The sequence below is a fragment of the Musca vetustissima genome, unplaced genomic scaffold (genome assembly GCF_032173495.1).
Source record: "Musca vetustissima isolate MV318-11 ecotype Yass unplaced genomic scaffold, APGP_CSIRO_Mvet_v1 utg102930, whole genome shotgun sequence".
In the NCBI taxonomy this organism is placed as follows: domain Eukaryota; kingdom Metazoa; phylum Arthropoda; class Insecta; order Diptera; family Muscidae; genus Musca; species Musca vetustissima.
The window spans coordinates 5,903-11,442 of NW_026883540.1; the positions used below are offsets into that span (position 1 = coordinate 5,903).

A 5,540-nucleotide genomic window follows, 5' to 3' on the forward strand; every position below is an offset into this window, starting at 1 on the left:
ATTCGCAATGCAAAATTTTGCTCAATCAGACAAATATTGGGAGTTTGGTGTATCATTCACAAAAAGTTGGACGAAACTATATATGTGAGCTATATCTAAATCTGATGGACTTTTGCAGACTTTTGTCCCAATCGGACAAATATTGGGAGTTTGGTGCATCATCAGAACTCAGAACTCTGTGCAAAATTTTGTCCCAATCGGAAAAATATTGGGTGTTTGGTGTATCATTCACAAAAAATCGGACGAAACTATATATGGGAGCTATATCTAAATCTGAATCGATTTTAACGAACCTTTACACACTTTATGATACGGTCACTTCAGTACGTTATGCTACATTTTGTGTCATTCGGCCATATATTGGTGCACCATTTATTGAAACTCGGACGAAACTATATATTGGAGCTATATCTAAATCTGCACCGAATTTCTCCAATTTCAATAAGGTTCGTCCTTGGGCCAAATAAGTGAACTGTGCCAAATGTCATCCAAATCGGATCACAAATGCGACCTGTTTTTGTTAACAAAAATACATGAACGGACAGACGGATATGCGTAAATCGAAAAAGGTACCATGGGTCTATCTCGTTTCCCTTTGCCTGTTACAAACATATGCACAAAGACATAATACCCTGTGCCATAGTGTGGTGAAGGGTATAAAAAAGGGTTATATGGAGACTACCCCTAAAAGGGCCCGAAATTAATAATTTATAAGAAGGGAGATTTTTTTACCATATGCGTTTTCAAAATATCATATTTTAGCGAATTCGATTTAATAATGCGCTCAAGAACCCCAAAATACCGAGTTTTGGGGGATACCCCCATGAGAGCTATGCCTAACGTGGACTGATATAGCCCATCTTCGAACTTGACCTGCTTGCAGACAAAAGACGATTCTATGCAAAATTTTGGCGATCTATCTCAATTCGTTTAGACGCTAGAGTGATTACAACAGACAGACGGACAGACAGACGAACATGGCTATATCATCATAGAATTTTACGCTGATCAAGTTACAAACGGAAAAACAAAATTAATATACCCTCCAACCTATGAAGGGTATAAAAAGGGGTTATATGGGGACTACCCCTAAAAGAGGCCGAAATTAAAAATTTTTAATAATGGAGATTTTTTACCATATTCGATATTAAAATACCAAATTTTATCGAATTCGATTTATTAATGGGCTCAATAACCCCTTGAGCATACCGAAAATGTTGAGTGTCCTTTGTATGGAAAGATGCACGCTACAAAAAACATTCGCTGCGGACAGGATTCGAACCTGTGCGGGTAGAACCCAATGGATTTCAAGTCCATCTCCTTAACCACTCGGACACCGCAGCTTGTGATCAGTGAGTGACAAAACTCAGTGGAGTTTCTCTCCCTCTCTCACTATTCCAGAGAGAGAGTTAAAATGTAATATCAATATTCAACCCCTGAAACCTCCTTTATGTTTTGGTAAGGATTATCTAACTAACATCATCTCTTTCAGAAGAATGCGATGACATTGTGATAAATGTTTTGTACTTTATAATTTTGATAATATTTTGTAATTAAATAAGACAAGGGGAAAATAAGAAAAAAGGAGATGTGCGTCGGCCGGGAATCGAACCCGGATCAACTGCTTGGAAGGCAACTATGCTGACCATTACACCACCGACGCCCTTATGTGTTCATGTTCTATATGATTATAGATATTAAATTAATAATGGATTTATTAAAAAAATCTAAAGACTCTCTAGGCGTGGATTTATTAAACAAAATCTAAAGACTTTCAAGGCGTGGATTTATTAACAAAATATTTTTCTAAAGACTCTCAAGGCGTGGATTTACTATTTTTTTTCTAAATACACTCAAGGACTGGATTAATTAAAAATAATTTTTCTAAAGATATGTTTCTAAAAGATAATACCCACCTTCCGTCAACCATTAATATCTTCCCTCATTTTTTACCTTATTTTCAATTAATTTATGCTTTTCAATTTGCCATAAAAACAAATAATTTCCCAATATAAAAATGACCAGGACAGCTGTGGCTTTTTAAACAGCCATCGGCCAACAAATGCGAAAGCGATAAATCTTCAAAAATGAATATTTGTTTTTATTAATTTTTAAAAGAAAGATAATTTCCGCTTCTTTTCAATTTACAAGGTCCCCATATCCATGGCATACCACATAGTGGACAAACGAGACGAATGGCAAAGGAAGAAAAAAAAAAAAACATCAGTAACAACAAAATTGGCTTTTAAAACAAAACGGAAACGAAAAAACAGGACAGGAAAATCCAATTTCATTTTGAAAACAAATAAACGGCTAAACAAATCATAATATTATTTGTTGTTGCTGTTGTTGTTAAAAATTCAAAAGAATTTGGATCGGCAAATGAAGGGATGTGGAGGATGAGGTGCGGAGCGAAAAGGAAACTTTGCCATTTAAATAAAGCAAACATTTTTGAGGGTAAAATACTCTGAAAATGATACATTTTATTACCCAGACTACTTAGAATGCAGTAAACCATCACAGACACACGCACACACACCACCACCATCACCCCTCAACGGATGCTGGGTGTTATTTACCACCCAGGAAATTTTTTTTTTTTTTTGTAATCGTTCGTTCTCACTGTTGCTCCGCTAAGACTCCAGCTATGAAACTGTTATTACCCAGCTTATTAATCCGATAGCAAACACGTGCTGTAAATGAAAAAGACGCACTTTTCAATAAATATCAAACCCAAAAAAAAGTGAAATACCTTCACCCCTCAGACCGCTGCTATTTAGTCAAGAAGTTAGAAATATAAACCGTGAATTTTTTTGTCAATATTGTTTTTGGATTTTTTTTTTTTGTAAATGAAATGCCACAAAATCTCATTAAAATTTGTCTGAGTCTATTTGCATTTGTAGTGAGCGCTTTCGCGTTGTGTTGCAGGGTCTTATAAAGATTAACAGCAACACAAATGGGTGTGGGTCCCTGAAAAAATATTCTTTAATAAATCCACGCTTGTGTGGGTCCCTGAAAAAATATTCTTTAATAAATCCACGCTTGTGTGGGTCCCTGAAAAAATATTCTTTAATAAATCCACGCTTGTGTGGGTCCCTGAAAAAATATTCTTTAATAAATCCACGCCTTGTGTGGGTCCCTGAAAAAATATTCTTTAAAAGATCCACGCCTTGTGTGGGTCCCTAAAAAATAATCTTTAAAAAAATCCACGCCTTGTGTGGGTCCTTAAAAAATATTCCTTAAAAAAATCCACGCCTTGTGTGGGTCCCTTATAAATATTCCTTAAAAAAATCCACGCCTTGTGTGGGTCCCGAAAAAATAATCTTTAAAAAAAAGCCACGCCTTGTGTGGGTCCCTGAAAAAATATTCTTTAAAAAAATCCACGCCTTGTGAGGGTCCCTGAAAAAAATATTCTTTAAAAAAATCCACACCTTGTGTAGATCCCTGAAAAATATTCTTAAAAAAATCCACAGCTTGTGTAGATCCCTGAAAAAAGTATTATTTAAAAAAATCCACGCCTTGTGTGGGTCCCTAAAAAAGGATTCTTTAAAAAAATCCACGCCTTGTGTGGGTCCCTGAAAAAATATTCTTTAAAAAAAACACGCCTTGTGTGGGTCCCTGAAAAAATATTCTTAAAAAAATCCACACCTTGTGTAGATCCCTGAAAAAAGTATTATTTAAAAAAATCCACGCCTTGTGTGGGTCCCTAAAAAAGGATTCTTTAAAAAAAATCCACGCCTTGTGTGGGTCCCTGAAAAAATATTCTTTAAAAAATCTACGCCTTGTGTGGGTCCCTGAAAAAATATTCTTTAAAAAATCCACGCCTTGTGTGGGTCCTATTCAAAAATATTCTTTAAAAAATCCACGCCTTGTGTGGGTCCCTGAAAAAATATTCTTTAAAAAATCCACGCCTTGTGTGGGTCCCTGAAAAATTATTTTTTACACGCCTTGTGAGGGTCCCTGAAAAAATATTCTTTAAAAATCTACGCCTTGTGTGGGTCCCTGAAAAAATATTCTTTAAAAATCTACGCCTTGTGTGGGTCCCTGAAGAAATATTCTTTAAAAAAATCCACGCCTTGTATGGCCCTAGAAAAAATATTCTTTAAACAATCCACTCCTATATTGCTCATTGAAAATTATATTTCAATCCACGCCTATATTGGAAATTGAAAAAAATTACATACCAAATTCCGACATATTAAGCCTTGACCTAATTTATTACCACAATTTGAGTTGTATTTCCAACGTAGTTTTACCAACATTTTTAATAATATTTGTTGAGCTCTTTCGATTACTAGACAGCCAAACACAATTATTTGCACAACAATTCAGAAATGCTTAGAACAGATATTAAACATTACAAATAAATGTGTTAATACGCCAACAAGTTCGAACGACAACAACACCCATAACACTCATGTTCGTATTTTGCGATAAATAACAACAAGGATTTATGACGTCCAACCAGCCATGCCGATAAACATTTGGAACGTGCCCTGCTCTGGCCGTTTCATTATCTATCGGCGGGGCCGGCAAATAAACAGCAGTTACACATGTTACTGTTGTGTCTGTCCGTCTCACAATCCGACAACTAAATTCAATTCGATTCTATTTTGGGGACATAAATTTCAATAATTCGTGTCGACGACGACAACACGTTTTCCAATATAGTATTTTTTTTTTTTTTTGATAAAGGATTTATCAGCTAACAGCAGCAGCAAAAAAAGTAAATTGTAATGAAAATGAATATAAAAATGTTATTGACACAATGTTGAACGAACGAATAGACAGAAGTCTGAACAGACAGAAGTTAATAAAAGAGAAAATATTGACAGGTGCTGTGAATTAAATAAATTGTGTTTTATTTAGATAAATACAATTAATAAATATGTAACGAATATGTATATTGGTGTAGGAGAAGTATGGTACCCATTCCAACCAGACACCCATACAATGAGTGGATTTTTTAAAGAATATTTTTTCAGGGACCAATACAGGAGGAATTTTTTAAGAATACTTTTTCAGGGACCAACACAGGCGTGGAATTTTTCAAGATTATTTTTCCAGGGACCAACACAGGCGTGGATTTTTTTAAGAATATTTTTTCAGGGACCAACACAGGCGTGGATTTTTAGGGGCTTCCATAGGCGTGGATTTTTTGAGAATATTTTTTTCTGAAACTACAAAAGTCGTGGATTTTATAAAGAATATTTTTTCAAGGACAACCAAAGGCGTGGATTTTATGAAGAATATGTTTTCAAGGACCAACAAAGGCGAGGATTTTATGAAGAATATTTTTTAAAGGACTACCAAAGGCGTGGATTTTATGAAGAATATTTTTTCAAGGACCGCCAAAGGCGGGGATTTTATGAAGAATATTTTTTCAATGACCACCAAAGGCGTGGTTTTATGAATACTATTTTTTCAAGGACCACCAAAGGCGTGGATTTTATGAAGAACATTTTTTCAAAGACCACCAAAGGCGTGGATTTTATGAAGAATATTTTTTCAAGGACCACCAAAGGCGTGGATTTTATGAA

General features: G+C 35.1%; 2 non-coding genes across 2 annotated transcripts; both read right to left on the minus strand.

Moving 5' to 3' along the window:
- Window positions 1-1,261: 1,261 nt before the first annotated feature.
- On the minus strand, window positions 1,262-1,343 carry Trnas-uga (transfer RNA serine (anticodon UGA)). Its single transcript has one exon. It is a non-coding gene; the product is annotated as a tRNA-Ser (tRNA).
- Window positions 1,344-1,591: 248 nt separating this feature from the next.
- On the minus strand, window positions 1,592-1,663 carry Trnag-ucc (transfer RNA glycine (anticodon UCC)). The gene has a single exon. It is a non-coding gene; the product is annotated as a tRNA-Gly (tRNA).
- Window positions 1,664-5,540: the final 3,877 nt, after the last annotated feature.